Raw genomic sequence first — 15820 nt, forward strand, 5'->3', positions numbered from 1 at the left:
TTCTGAGGGCAGAGGTTACGTCCCCGTCCGTGTGGGTATCCCGCTTGTTTTGACTGGAAGCCAAGGATGCTGGGTCCCAGGAAGAAACAGTCGCACACGTGTCCTCCCTTAGGCCAGCGGTGACCTAGAGCGGGGATCAGAAACTCGTGCTGTGACGGGCCAGAGAGTAAAGACGGTAGTGTTGGCGGGCCACGCCGCGTCTTTTGCAGCCAGTTCACGCTGCTGTTGTGTGCAGCTCACGATGAACGAACGTGGCCGTGTTCCACTAAAACTTCATCCGCGGTAACAGGCAGTGGGTGAGATTGGGCCCACGGGCCACAGTCTGCCAGCCCATGCTCTGTATTGTGGCTCAGGACACAAATATTCCCCTTTCCTGGTATTGCCGGGAAACACAGAGGTCTACATGGGTGAGTTTGCGTGTGGCTACAGTTTGTGCAACCACCAGCCCCTTGTTATTTGAAAGCTTAGTCTATACTCTCCCTGGAAGAAAGTGGCTAGTCGGTTCACCAGACCGGCTCCACCTTTCTCCCACAGCCACCCTGCCTCCAGGCCCGGCCCACACAAACTCCCACCTGTTCCTCCGAACGCTCCCTTCTGTCCCCCGCTGGCTAGACACAGATGCTCTACGGGGGTGCTGGAACCCCAAGACGGAAGGAGCCCTGCCACCCAAATGACCGAAGGCTGACCTGCATGAGACTTCAGCGTACGTGAGGAAAAAGCCTCCGAAAACGGCGAGGATTTTACTGCCAGAATTTGGCCTACCTTGAACAATTCGCTTCCCTATCTCTTTAATCAGATGATACGAAACACGATTTAATGCTTTGGTGATTACTTGGGGTCTTTATTAAGAAGGCTTATTATTGGTCTCTATGGTAACACATTTCAAAGCCTCCTTTTCAGATTTCCAAGCTCTTTCCTTGATATTTAGCTCTCCACTGGCATTCCCTTCTCACCCTCCTTCTAGCTCCTTCCCCACGGTTTGAATCCACGGCGAGCTGAAGAAAACAGACACCACGGCTCGGTAACATCTGTTCATCAAACAAGAGTTACTAATGGTTTGAGCAAGAACCCAGGCCAGGTTCTGAATCGACTGCATGGGCTTCCTGGCAACTATCTTGCAGCCTTGGGGAGCTCCCCCCTCACTTACCTTCAGGCTTAGAGCCGTGTTCCAGACGGCCAAAGCTACTGGAAGCCGAGCATCTCTGGAATCGGCGGGGCATTACAGTATTACCAAGCCTACAGATTTTCAGTTTTTCCACTAGTCATCTTGGGGGAGTCCACAATAAAGCTTCTAGTTCCGTCCCTTGACATTCATGGGCTATTCAGCTTTCAAAACACTGCCACTTCCTGATTTTTCTGCATAGAGGTTATACCCGTTATAGGGCCCAAATCTGTTTTAAACTCCCCTCTTCTGCTTCCTTGTTTTGCAGACACCAACAGATAGTAGTTGGCCCCTCCCCTAGAGGAGCTAGAAGAACGGACTTGAAAAAACTAAGTAATTCTATTCCTGTTCCAGAGGGGGAATTAACTTTATGTCGGTGACATGGAGGAAGCCGACGGTGTCCAAAGACCTCGACAGTCTGACTTTACTTTTTTACTGAAGAACCAAGGTGACCACTTGGTCTGTTTCTTCATCTATGAGACAAGGAGGGTGGAGATGATCTATAAGGCTTTCTCTAGGTCTGGCATTCTGGAAGCCTATTGTTCTGTGAAACCTGGAACCCAAAATACCTTCTGAAACGGTTTCTGATCATCAGTGCTTTTAGTTTTCCTTCCCATTTCTGTGACCATTCTGAACTGACCGCTCCACACAGAAACTTTAGCACCTGCAAGGGCGATAATACATTCTGTGATCTGCCCAGGCTGGGTAAACTTTTTGCCCCAGAATGACCTTGTTCGTGACCTTGGGGATCCCAATGCGAGCTCTACTCCCCACCACGCTCTCCCTATGTTTATGTGGGGCGGATTCCCTGCTTTATTTATTCTCTTTGGTTCCAATGATGGAAACCCAGTTTTGCCTCCAAAGTTCGCTTCCCCGAAGCCAGCTGGAATCCCCTTTGTGGCGCTGGACGTGGCTGAGCCTCAACTCCCGTCTCTCTTTAGCGGCACGTTACTCTTGCCGTCTCCCCGCCACTGCTCACAAGAGACCCCACGACTTCCAGAAGAAATCAGTGCTATAAAATGGCTCACTCGTTCATAAGGAGCTATGTGTTTATTCATATATTTTTTATATCATAACAAATGTAAATTAATTTCAGGGTACGACTATCCAAGCTTGTATCTATATGGCTGCCTGTATAAAATTTCTCTCTCAAAATTCTCCAAACCATCTGGCATAAACTACTGTATTGTGACCTGTTAAAATAAGTAACAGCTGCGATAATCCCTCTCGATTTATGGCGAGCTATAAAGCTTTGCATATACTGGCAATGCATATAAAATAATAAATAAAACCATTATCATTCTGTGCTGTCTTGGTGGGAATTATGATGATTTAGCCAAAATGGAGCCCTACGGAATGCATCAGAGGAGAAGCAGAGGTTTTGCCCAATCTGGCCTCCTCCAGCCCCCAAAGACCAACTTCACTACTTAGAGCTCTTAGATGTGTTTGAAAACCTCATCCAGTGTAAATGCATCCTTTCTGAGAGAACATCGTTCCCATACGTTGTTGCCCAACTTCTATTATTTCAAGGCCTGCTTTTCCGATGGTGGGTTTCCAGAATTCCACCAGACCAGAAAGAAAAACCAGCCATGCACAACTCAAAAACGTGAAATAATTTGTAGCACCGAAACAGAGAATTGTCTTGGAGTTGTTAACTTATGTAAGCTTAGGTTTTTGCAAAGACTGCCAAGATCCCAGGTTGAAAACTACTATGTCAAAGTCATCTTTCAAAGATCTGCAATATGTGAAAACAAAAAGCCAGTATCTGCAGGAAAAGGGACTGGGCAGCTTTGATTCTGTGTAGAAGAGAGTGACTATGGTCACTACCTGTGAATTTCAAAAAAATTAAGGAGACGGAAGGAAACTAACATGAAATGGCTATTTACTGCAACAGCCGTATGCCTTAGGTAGTGTTCCCGTTTTATGCTTGAGGAAATTGATGCTTAGGGGGTTAAGCCACTTGCCCAAGGCCATCCGGTTAATACTCTGGGGAGATGGGAGTCTGAACTCAGGTCCGCCTGAATCTAAGGTTCACGTTCTCTCTGCCTCACCACCTTGCCTCGAGGACAGCTGTTTGCAACCTTTTTCTGCCATGACCCATGCGACAGATTGATAGATGGTATTTACACGGATCATTCACTGTCACGGCCCGGGCCAATGACCGCCCCCGCTTCTTCCCCAGGTATAAAGTCTATGTGAATGTAAGTGAGAGTTACCTTATTAGTGGAAGAACTCCAGATCTGTTTTCATTTGTATATTTACAGAATTTGCAAATAAGGATGTTTGGTTATTATGGTAGATTTCAAAAACAGCTACAGTGCTTGTTAGTTCATTCCATCGGATTCTCTGCCTTGAATCTGAGCAGGCCTTAAGACTAGATTCGGCCCACAGAATGCGCTAGAAGTGACACTGAATGTGTTCTGAGCCCGAGCCTCAAGAAGCCTTGCAGCTTCTACCTTTGCCAACCTTGGTGCCTACCCATGCTTACTGCCACTCTCCCTGGAGCATAGGCTAGTGCGTTGGACGACGACGCACGTGTAGCCCAGTGGCTCCCCTTACTCTGGCCCGCGGCCTGCTAACTACCAGACACGTGAAGGAGGCCAGCCTGGGTCATCCGGCCCCAGATGAACGACTACAGATGAAAAGTAAGCCCCGCAGAGTTCGACGGGGCCAGCCCAGAGCAGAAGAACCTCCCATTGATTTCCCAGCCACTAACCATGGGGGTGACTGGCCATACACAAAAGGTTACCTAAGGAAGTTATTTGAAATCAATTTCTAGTCACATGTGAAAACAAACACTGCTGGCTGAGAACTACTGGTTTGAACACAAATTCCATAAACTGAAGTGAAATAAAATAAAAACACACAGCCTTCTGTCCCAGAAGCCCACCTTCCCTCCTCCAACCCTGGGCTTCTCAGGCTGACAGTGAGTCACACGGTTTGGGGAAAAGAATCACCAAGGTGAGTGGCCCAGAACCACCCTCCGGAGACCGTCGGCGGATGGAAGGAAGTGAGGGAGAGATGATGTGCTGAAAGTCTACAAATGCCGACGCGTGACCCCGGAAGCCCTCCAGGAAACGGAGGAGCAACGCCACAGACCCAGAAAACCACAGAGTGTTAGCACAGGGCGTCGGTTTTGTCATATTCAACCACGGTGCTCATGCTCCTTAAGAAGACAGGGTATCCAGAGCCACAGGTCAGGGGAGGGGCAAGAGATGTCCACCCTCCCCTTCCCACACGCTTGGGAAACTTACAGATGGATGGAAACCAGCACTAGGAAGAAAGGAATAATTACAAACCAAATTAGGGCCGAATCGGACGGAGAAAGGAAGAAATAATGGAGAAAGGAAGAAATAATGGTTCTCAACTTTGGCTGTACGTTGCCATTTCAACTCTTGCAGTCTTCCTAATCGCTACATTAGTTACCAACTTTATTTGATAGGAAAAAAATGTTCAGCATTTGGAATTCTCACCGCTTTCAACAAAAGCTGTTTCTTTTGAAGAAAATGCTGGTGAGTAACGATTAGTTCATTGTTCGCTATCTTCGCATGTGGATGCTTGGGCTTGTTGTTTCTTATTTTCTTAGGATATCTGGGAACCTTTGAACTTTGAATAATTTCTTTTTTCTTTCTCTCGGTGCCCTCTAGTTATACAAACACAAAAATAATTACAGAGGCAGTATTTACATCTATACATCTATGGGTTTTTTTCATTTGGTATTTACAGTGCTGAGTGAATGAATTAATTTAGTTCATTTTACTTCTTGGGAAAAGTGTATGTAATGAAAGGGGGGGGGTCCCTTTTAGTGGACTCTGGCAAGGTTTTATAAGGAACATATAAATGAGAAGGAGAGAGAAAGGAACCTTCTTTGTAGTCCTGAGAAAACATATTGGTCTGTACCCTAAACAGTTGTGCTACATTTGTGGTTTAAACACATTCTTACTATGTTCCAGAAAAGGGGATGTTTTACTGAAAAACTTTATGGGGGGGGGGGGGACCGAACCTCTCTATAAGTGTTTGTAGTTTCTCACGGTTCAGGCTCTGAACTGGCTTTCCAACAACTTTTCCCAGTCTGAGAATGTGGCCAGGACAGTGGATTCAGGCTCTAAGCTGGGCCCTCCATTAGTTGCCTTCTAGGTGGAATCCGAATGGAAACTTCCAGATCGGGGCAGACATAAAAACAGTATTACATGCCCTATTGGTGGGGAAGGCTTAAGGATGAGGTCGTTTAAGGATGGGGTCAAATCGAACAACAGAAAGAAAAATGACCCGGAGGGGAGAGCCCATGGTCCCTATGGTGTCGTTGGAACTACACTTCAGAAGCCAGGTAGAGAAGGCAGCCTTGCTTGTCAGGAGCCCTCTACCCACGTTTTACCACCTGGGGTATGACAAGGACGAGAAGTGAGGCAGGGTTTGGCCTGTTCTTGAAGGATTTTGCTTTACAGCAATTCACTTCTAAAAGGAAGAAGGGGAAGCAGTGGGAGATTTCCAAAGAACAATTTCATAATAAACAGATCATGTGTTAGAAAGCTGCCTTGCACCTAGGAGCTCCTTTACTCATAAATATTTATTTTTCCCCCCTATTTATTTAAATTCTAGCTAGTTAACATACAGGGCAATATTAGTCTCAGAATTCAGCGATTCATCATTTACATACAACACCCGGTGCTCATCCCAACAAGCTCCTTCCTTAATCCCCGTCACTGTTGAACCCATTCCCTCCCCCCACCCCACCCACCTCCATCAGGTTGTTCTCTATAGTTAAGAGTCTGTTTCTCAGTTTGCCTCTCTTTCTTTCCCATGTTCATCTGTTTTGTTTCTTAAATTCCACATGAGTGAAATCAGATGGTGTTTGTCTTTCTCTGACTGACTTATTTCGCTTAGCATAATACTCTTGAGCTCCACCCGTCACCGCAAATGGCAAGATTTCATTCTTTTTTATGGCCAAGTAATATTCCATTGTGTATACACCACCTCTTCCCTATCCACTCATCGGTCAACGGACATGTGGGCTCTTTCCATAATTTGGCTATTGTCGATAACGCTGCTATAGACATGGGGGTGCAAGTATCCCTTCGAATCAGAATTTTTGTGCCCTTTGGATAAATACCTAGTAGTGCGACTGCCGGATCGTAGGGTAATTCTATTTTTAAGTTTTTGAGGAACCTCCATACTGTTTTCCAGAGTGACTACACCCGTTTGCATCCCCACCAACAGTGTAACAGGGTTCCCCTCATAAATATTTCTTAATAAGATTTTTTAAATTGATTTTTTTAAAGGAGAGATAACTAGATGGTTCAGGTATTCATTAGTCTCAGAGAGGGAACAGTTTTAGGATCATAGAGATGCAAATGTCACTAAGATTTGTAAGAATGAATTTTTCTGGCCTCTTGGGAAGGTTACTACACATCCAGGGGGGGTCCAATGATGACGATACTGGTAGAACCCTGAGAGATGTAAGGGAGGGACTAATCTGAGGCCATCTCAGCCCGCTCCAATGATTCTGGGATGCCACTCTGCGTCTCTGGCTTTCGACTTCCTTCCCCGCTCCCTCTGGCCATGGACAGCAAGCCCTAATAGTGAAGCTGTAGGATGTGGGATTTGATGCCTGATTACAGTCCGTCTCTGGCCTTAGACTGGCCCAGACTACATTTGTAAGCTTTTCTTTTTAACTCAGGACACATTTTCCCATGGAAAAGAAGTTACAGATGGCATTTAGAGTTCCAGGGTGGCCCATCAAGGCTTATTTCCTCCCCAGTATTGCTGGGGAGATACGTATGTGCAGTGAAAGAGAGTGGAAAACAATACAGGTGTTATGATAGCAAATAAATGTTAACATAACTCAAGAAGATGGTTTTGAAAATTAATCTTGGGGTGCCTGGGTGGCTCAGTCGGTTAAGCATCCAGCTTTGACTCAAGTCATGATCTCACAGTCGTGGGTTCAAGCCCCGCGTGGGGCTCTGGGCTGACAGCTCAGAGCCCGGAGCCTGCTTCGGACTCCATGTCTCCCTCTCTCTCTGCCCCTCCCGCTCATGCTCTGTCTCTCTCTCTCAAAAATAAACATGCAAAAAGTAAAAAAATAAAAATAATAAAAATTAATCTTAAATGCTGGTGCCCGATAAAATGTAAGACTAACTAGAGAAAGAGTAGTCAGATGATAGAGACCTTGGGGTCTACAGCTGGAGTGTGTACCTCTTTGAGGATTAATGACACTGATTGTTTACCATGACCAGTATCAATAGAAAGTCACTCATTCCAAGAAAACAATACTTCTCGAGTACCTCAAATACTCTAGGCAATACTATGCCAGAGATGACAGGCCTAGTCCCTACTTTGAAGAAGCCCACAGAATGGCTGACTAAAAAGATACTATACTATGTACGTATTTTTCAGAGGGAATCACACATCCTCCCGAGGTACACTGTGTTGTGTCTGGGGGCTCAGGGAGCCACAGGATAGATGTGGGGGGAGCTTCCTGAACCACTAGTTTTACTCAGTAATTGTTGGGGGGGGGAGATTATTTTATATTAAATAATTAGGGAATAGTGCTAATTTTATAGGAATGTTTAGGACGATGCATATGGTTATAAAGAAATCTTAAGATCTACAGAAGGTTGGTGTGGGCCATACCTGGCCGTGCCCATGTCCTCCCTCCTTCTCCACCCTTTGGCTCAGATCCCCTCAGGGGTACTAGTTCATTCTCTGCCCTTGGAAGCACCACTGAAATACACGCACGCACAGCATAAGGGCCATAGACAGGGAGAAGTGTGAATCACCCTGGGTAATTTCAGGAAGGGCTTCCCAAGGAAGGTGACGCTGAAGCCACGGCTTCCGAAATGATGAGGAGTTGGCCAGGTGAGAGAGGTCATGAAAGCATTCTAGAGAGGCCAAAAGCACCGTCGCAAAGGTCCTGAAGCTCACACAGGCCTGGAAGCGGGGGAGAGAGCAGGTGCGATGGGAAGATGCACGCGATCCGGCGTGGCTGGCGCGCCGGCCGGTGGACCCGGCTTCAAGGGCACGTGCGCTATCATCTCAAAGCGCAAGAAAGGATGGGGAGTCTAGGACCTCTGCATCCTAGCGAACAGGGGTTCTGGTGGCCCAGGGCAGCTTGGTGGCCGGCCACAACAAGTGGCCTTGGGACATCTGGGAAAGCAGATGGAGGTATGAAGACGGCCGAGCGTAGCAGGGAGATGCTGAAAAATAAATGGGGCTTTGTAACTCCAAGACGAGCCGTAATCGTATCTGCTACTTGTTACTTTGCTCCGAAACTTCGAATGAGATAAAGTAAAATCCCCGCCACAACCCTCCCCTGGGAAATGAATATTTGAACAACATACCATTGATAAACAATGCTGAGTAATGAACGTATCAGCGACGGGGCAGTCAAGTTAATTGGCAGAAAGTTCGAGAGTCATTACTGGCAACTGAAAGAGAAAGTAAAAGGCCTCACCTCCCCCCTCTCCATTTTCTCAAGACATCCGACACTACTGGTCCTGTCCCTTGTCTGACACCTCTTCTGAGCTCACAGGCATAGTTTGGTGAGGGCCATCTCGGCTGATGGCTGTTCGCTCCCTCGCATCAAAAGAAAGTTTGCTTCTGCTTTGGTTGATCTAAGCACAGGTCACAGCGTGTGTTTTGATATTTAACCTGTATGACAGCCTTAGAATACCACACCTACATTCAGTCCGGGGGTCATCATTTTCAAACTGTTGCCGGCGGTATCACCTGGTGGTAAACAGCGTGGGTTTTGGAGTCAGACGGACCTGGTCCAAATCCTGACTCTGCAACGTCCAAGCTACAATCCCGGCAAGTTACATTAATACCCTAAGCCTCACTTTCCCCATCTACGTCACAAGCAAAATAGCTGTGCCTGCAGCAGAGGGCCACACTGAGGACAAGGAAGACAGCGCAATTAGCACAGCCCCGCCGAGCACACAATAAGGGGTCATTAGAGGACTTTTAATATTAACATCCTGGTTTTCCCCGACCGCGGGGTCTAAAATCCCCTTGGTCCCAACTGTCAAGGGATAAGCTCTTCTCAAACACATGATACTGATCATTTACGGTGCAAAAGTACTCAGCCTTCTATCTTAACTGCCGCACTTTATGTTAATCAAGTGCGAGAAATAGGTTTCGTTGCTTCTTTCTGGAAACATCTTTCCTTTGTGACCCAAATGGAACCACTGGAGGATAAACAGATTAAAAGAAAAAAAAATACCCCGAGTGAATATTTTTTGAAGTTGCTAAAATAAGTTACTGAAAACAAAGACCCAAGAGAAGTGGGAGCATAAGCTATGGGTTTTATGTTTACACCTTCGCTCAAATACCCACCCACTACCGAAACCGTAAGTCGGTGTAGAAGATGTTATATTGGGAAATAGGGTAGGGTTCAAAACATCTTTTGATACTTGGTTGAGTCTGCTTTCACTGTGCTGGAGGTGAACTGATATTAACCAAAGTATGCCAAGATATGAAAGATGAGAATCAGCCTCAGAAAAAGTGGGGTAAGAGCAGAGGGAAAAGGGTTTTATTAGCAGTGACTGACAGCATCATTTGTCTCCGAGGGACCCTGAAGGCTCTGCTCACACACTTCTGACACCACCTCCCAATGATGACGCTGACGACGAGGATGACAGCGACAGCAAACACTGATTCGGTCCCTGGCCTGGGTCCGGCCCGCGCTATGTGCTTTCTTTGCCGGACGGCACTCGGTCTTCCCAACGAGCCTATCAGATCTCGCAGAACAGACTGCAGCTGAGAGAGAGAAAACCCCAGAATGCTTCTCCCAGCTAACAACTTCCTCCCAATCCATCAGAGCCTAGCTCAGATCTCACCTCCTTCAGGAAGCTTCCTTCCTTTCCCTCTTCACCTCCTCCATTCTCCATTCTATTTTTCTCTGGTTGTTTTGAAGCCTGTTTTTCTTCCTCCCTCCCTCCCTCCCTCCCTCCCTGCCTCCCTCCCTCCCTTCCTTCCTCCTTCCTCCTTCCTTCCTTCCTCCTTCCTTCCTTCCTTCCTTCCTTCCTTCCCTCCTTCCGACACTTGGAAAGGTAGTCACACACATTAGATCTGACTGCTCTTTCACTGAGTGCTGGTCAGGTCTCTGGATGTGGCTATAACACCTTAAAGGTAGGGAGAGTCCTCAGTTTTGCCTCAACTACATGGCAGGGTGGAGGGAGATTCTGTACCTACAGAATCTGATCCTGGCCTAGACATCTACCCAGTTGCAATGAACTGGATTTTTGTACTTTACCAAGTTTCGGATTTCACAGTTATTTTCTACCTGATACTCTTGGACCAAGGGCAGAGAAATGTCACTGCTCTATAGAGAGCTCCACGCACAAGAATGTTGGGGAATAGGAAGTCATTTTTTGTCATTGAACGCAAAAGCTTCCCTTCTTATATGAATCAAGGGTATATCTTATCTCTTAGTTATTTCTTCTGAGTCCATCAGTGGCTGGGCCTGCCACCCTCCTGTAAAAGGAGAGGAGACAAAGAGAAGCAGAATGCTATTTGGCGGCTAGGAACATTTTTCCCCGGCAGAAAATGGAGTGACTTTTAGCTTATCTGCTGTCACCTTGTTAATGTGATCATTGTTCTTCAAAATAAAATCTCCTCTTCTTACCCATGATGTCTTTCGTGCGAAAAAATTTCTAAAAAGCAGCAAGTAAATGCCAAGAAAAGAGGGGCAAAAGCGGGGGGAAGGCTAATCAAGAGAAGCTACAAATCAACTTCTTTCCAAGGAAAAACGCTCAATGCACAATTATCTTAATTCTCCCAGGTGGCCATTTTGCTTGCCTTCTAAGGTAAGTGTGGAAAGGACTAGAAACCTGTGGCTCCCTTCATTGCCCCTGGCTTTCAGAGCAGAAGCTGCAGGCCTGCGTCAGTTGGGATGACTCATTTATCGTTCCTTTAAGCCAGGGGCTCGGTGGCTGTTGATGTGTGCCCCTGGCCCGTTCTCAAGCACATCCTCGCTTCAAAATTAATCATCCAGCTCTAACTTGCTGGTGAAGGTTTCCAGGGATAAAAACTTAGGTGGAAGAGGGAACCTAGTTATTAATGGCCAAATGCCATCCATGGCAAACATAACACAAAGACCAGGCAGCGAGAGAAGCATGATTTACTCGTCTATTTTGAAGAATAAATCAAAACTTCCTCTTTGCTCCATTGTAGGGTGGGGGCAAGAAAGGGGCAAAGATAACATTCCTGAGAGGCCTCTGTTCTTCAAAGCTGAGGAAACACTTGCCATCTCTCTCCTGGTGGAGTTTGACTTTTGGCCTCGGGATGCTGAAGAACCAGGTCTGTGTTTCACTGGCGAGAGGATACAGCTGAGATTAATTCCCTTCTGCATCTCCTTTCTGCCATTTTGGGAGCCACTGGTCTTCACCACGCTCGAGGTCAAGGAGTCATAGGCACACTCGAGGCCAGCGCCCCTCAGGAGAGTGGAGTTTCTCAGTATTCCCACTGACTCAGAAAGAGGCACCCAGGACGAAGGGAGCCATGCTACCTGAGTATTCAAAAGCACAGGTGGACTTCAGAGGAGACTAGAAGACTATCGGGAACACAGACAAGGAATCTCCACCTAAGTTCGCATACAGAGGGGTTGTGCAGGATAAAGAGAGTGTGGACAGCAGACGACAGTCGCTTGTAGCTTCATGAGGCCCCCTACCCCTTTCCAATCTCACTATCTCCTCTCCCTCCCTACCCACTAGACTTAGATAAGGCGAGAATGAACCCAACGAAAATCATCTTTAATTTTTATGCAAAATATTGGCTCTATAAAAAATGTTTCCCTTGGTTTTAGAGACCAGGTCCTTTTTTTTTTTTTTTTTTTTTTTTTTTTTTTTTTTTTTTTTAGTTTTGAAGATCAGCAGAGTGAGCTCATTCTATCATGTTCTAAAATGCAAAGTGAGACAAAACCAAAAAAAAAAAAAAAACCCAAAAAACCCACAAACAAAAATCTACCCCAAACTTGATAACATCTTACTTACCCTGACAGAATCTGTCTGAAGTCTTTTCCTCCATCAAGCTCACTTGGCTTGCCACACCACCCCAGGAGGGACAGGGGGTCCCTCTGTCATGTGGATGGGCCCCGAAGTACTAGGCCCAGCCTTTCTGGGGCTCGCAGATCAGTGTCCCCCTGACTTTGGACAGAAGTCCCCAAGGGCAGAACCGTGTCTTAGTCGTGTTTGCAGAGATGCTGCTTCAGGAAGCTTAGCTCCCCAAATGCTGCCTCCTGCTAGGCCCTACAAGGTGGGAAGCACCACAGTTGGGTAGCTGGGAAAGAGGCCAGGTCTGGGACAGAACAGCCCCGATGTCCTACTAGGAACACTCCACATGAGACAACGCCTAGGAAACTCTGGAGGAATTTTTTTAGTGGTCAATTTCTGTGCCGTGCTGAGTTTTTTTTCTGGCTGGTCTCAGCACGCTCAACCCAGTGTCACACGTGGCCGCGTGCCCTCCCCAAGGTACACGGTTGGTGTTTTCGTGCCCCATCTGCCAGTGCCTCTGGAGGACGTCAGGATGAGTGGGCTGATCCAGGAAGGACACCCACTGTCCCGGCCCTCTGCCTAAGACATGCAAACAGAGAACAGCTTCCCAGCCACGAAATTTTGCCTGTGCCCAGAGCATGCTGTTATAAATATGATTGTTGTCCATAGCCACTAAGGACTGAGCAGCTACTAAGTGTGCTATGCCAAGTCTCTTGCCTGCATTCTTTCATTTCATCCTTATTGAAAGAAGACAAAAGAAGTTGCAGCCACACGACTGATAAATGGCAGAGCAAGGATTCGAACCCAGATCCAGAAGACACCAGAGCCCATTCTCCCCATACCATGCTGCCTCCCCAAAACCTAACTATCTAGAGAATGAAACTCTGAACCATAAGCCCACATAGCAAAAGCAATGGAAATTACCAAAGCTGTATTCCTGAGGTAAATTTATAGCTCTCTGTTTTCAGACCTATCTTTTAAACTAAGCATTACATTGAAGAAATAAAGTTTAAAATCTCAAGCAGGTGAACACAAAATCTGACCAAGTGATTAAAAACAACCACCCCCCAAATGGACAAAACCGATTTTGCCATGAGACGGTGGCAGCCCATACCTTGTTCCCTCTGAACGTGAGGTTCTCAGGAATAAACTTAGACACTCGAGCTGATGCTCACACTGATGTGCAAGCTTTGCTCCTGGGAAATATGAATGCCCAGAGATCTGGGCATACACAATGACAGGAGCTGCTGGGTACCCGGGCCCCTGACTGTGGGTTGGCATAAGGGTCTGGGCCCTGAGAGCTTGCCCCATCACCGTAAGCGACTCTCACGCCGGCCCAAGCCCCCCGGGATGCCGCACGCTGACTGCTACAGGAGCCTGAAGCTCAAGTCCCATTCTCCACTGTTCCCGAAGACCACCAGACACTAGCCCTTTTGAGTCTATCAGCTACAAGATCTAACATTTTTGGTGCATGGCTGTGCCTGCCTCCAAGTTGGGAAGATTCGGCAGGGGCTGAGGAGGAAAGAAAGCAGAGTTTTATTTTCCCCTGAATTATTCCTATGCTTATAAGGCAATCGTATGAAACCATTGTTCCATGGCTTTAAATCTATAAATAAAACGCCCTTCGAGACTCCGGTTTGAAGGATGGTAAGAATCAGAGTAACCACTTTGTTTATGTAATAAACACACACCCAAAATTATACCATTTCTATAATGAAACCTGGTGTGTTAAAATTTGTGTTGAGGCAAAAAGCAGTCATCACCCCCCCACCCCCGCTTTTATTGTGCTGAATGCGGTATCTGCCAAGTCCTGCTTGGAGACATCTCTAATGAAGGGCCTGGCCTCCCTACTTGTGAACTAACGAGCTATCCAGAGACAGGGAGGGCACCATGACGTTGCTGACACTAATGCCAGGAGACAGCTGAACTTATAAAGTGCCAGAGCTCCGAGAAGGTTGCGCCCTCCGTCACCTTCCTTACCCCTCCCTGGCCTGCCAGCCACCCTCATGCCTTAGATCTCCAACCCAAGTAAACTGGGTCCAACTGTACCAAAGGCCTTCTCGCCATCTTTCCCCTTACGCTTAGACTGGAAACTTCTGGCCGGCACCTGGAGGGGCTTCATTTCTTTGGTATTCCCTCCCATCACTCAGTCCTTCAGGCCTGACGAATCGTACTTGGCTGTTGGACACTTTCCCTGGAATCCGCTGATCCTTACGCAACTGTGTGAACTTACGTCCTTAACTGTCTCACTCGGGTTCCGGAGGGAAACTGGGGGTTCAAGTGGGAGTGGAGTTCTTACCTCGTACCAACCCTGGCGGCACGCTGGAGTCTGCCTGGGGTACTTTGAAAACAGCACACCGATGTCCGGGGCTATCCCCAGAGAGTCTGACTTAGTGGGTCTGAGGTATGGCCGGCACATCGAATGATGGTATTCATCGTCAGTACAAGTGATATCACGGACAGGGATTTGGATTTGAACAACTTCTCCAGCCCCAAATTCGGATACCACGATGCCCTGAAGAAACGGACAGAGGTTCGGTGGCACCTGCCGGAAGCCGCCTGGTCTACGGGCACGTAGCCTTCCTCTCCTAGGGGATCTCAGGTCACCAAGCAGGCACAAACTAGTGCCTCCTCATCACCACGCCTGGAGAAGCAACTCGGAGGGAGTGTTCCCAGAAGGCGGGGCGGAACAAGGCTCTAGCTGGGCAGGGCCGCAGACGAGCCTACTGGTGGTGGCGAGGCCCGTGCTCGCGCGCCCATAGTGTGCACACCAGTGTCCGGAGACGAGATGGAGGCAGGTGTGCAATAAGCTGGGTCAGCCGGGGCGAGGAGAGCGGGCGCCTCAACAGTGTGCCTACCCGCCGGCCGGCCACCACCACCGTGTGCTCGCCACGACAGGGGAGAGGGGGTGGAGCTTATACAAGAAATGTAGGAGAGGCATTGTCCCTAACGTCCAGGAGCCTGAGCTCACACGGGAGGGCGGCCCGGGCGCAGTATGTGAACAGTTCAGTACTTTTCAAACGGGGGTCGACTGTGTGGCTGCCCTCACGCGATAAAGGTGTATCGTGAAGGAGGGGTGAGAGGACTGAAGAAGTCAAGACAGGCTCTCGACTGGTCTAAGGCCATTTCCGATGGAACAGAAGCTAGAAATCGAAGAGGTGGGGCCTGAGCACTCGAAGTTCAAGGCCGTTCGCTAGGGGCCACAGGAGATACCGAAGTCTCCCTGGGACTCTCTGGATGAGGGCAGGACACCGAGGAGTTCCAACAAGACTGGAGGGCGGGTGGAGAGCGGGACAGGCAGGCCTCTTCCCGGCCACCCCAGGCTCCAGGAGAACACTGCCCGGGCCCCCTCCTGGGCCGCCCTCCGAGCCCTCTGGAAGACGTGCAAGCCGAGGAGACACAAACGCTCGTCCTCTGTCTTAAGCCACCGGACACCTCGGAAGGCGCACAAAGTTGCACACTCGGCGGGCCAGCCGGACGGACAAGCCGGCGTCCCCGAGCTTAGGCGTCTCTGGCCCCAAACGCGACGGCCGGCCCTGAGGGCCAGGCACGGCCGCCCTTCCTCACCTCTGCTCCGGTGAGAGGGTTCCCGCTCGGCCCCAAACACGCTCCTCCTTCCCGCAGAGCAGGAAGCGGCGGCCCCCGCGGCGCCGGCCCCTCTCCGGCGGGC

The 15820-nt window shown here is 48.3% G+C and overlaps 1 protein-coding gene across 3 annotated transcripts in view; it reads right to left on the reverse strand.

The window, feature by feature from the left end:
• NHS (NHS actin remodeling regulator) overlaps positions 1-15820 on the reverse strand; it is a 338916-nt gene that overhangs the window by 83726 nt on the left and 239370 nt on the right. The window lies entirely within an intron of this gene.

This window comes from Panthera onca, chromosome X (assembly GCF_046562875.1).
Source record: "Panthera onca isolate mPanOnc1 chromosome X, mPanOnc1 haplotype 2, whole genome shotgun sequence".
NCBI lineage: Eukaryota > Metazoa > Chordata > Mammalia > Carnivora > Felidae > Panthera > Panthera onca.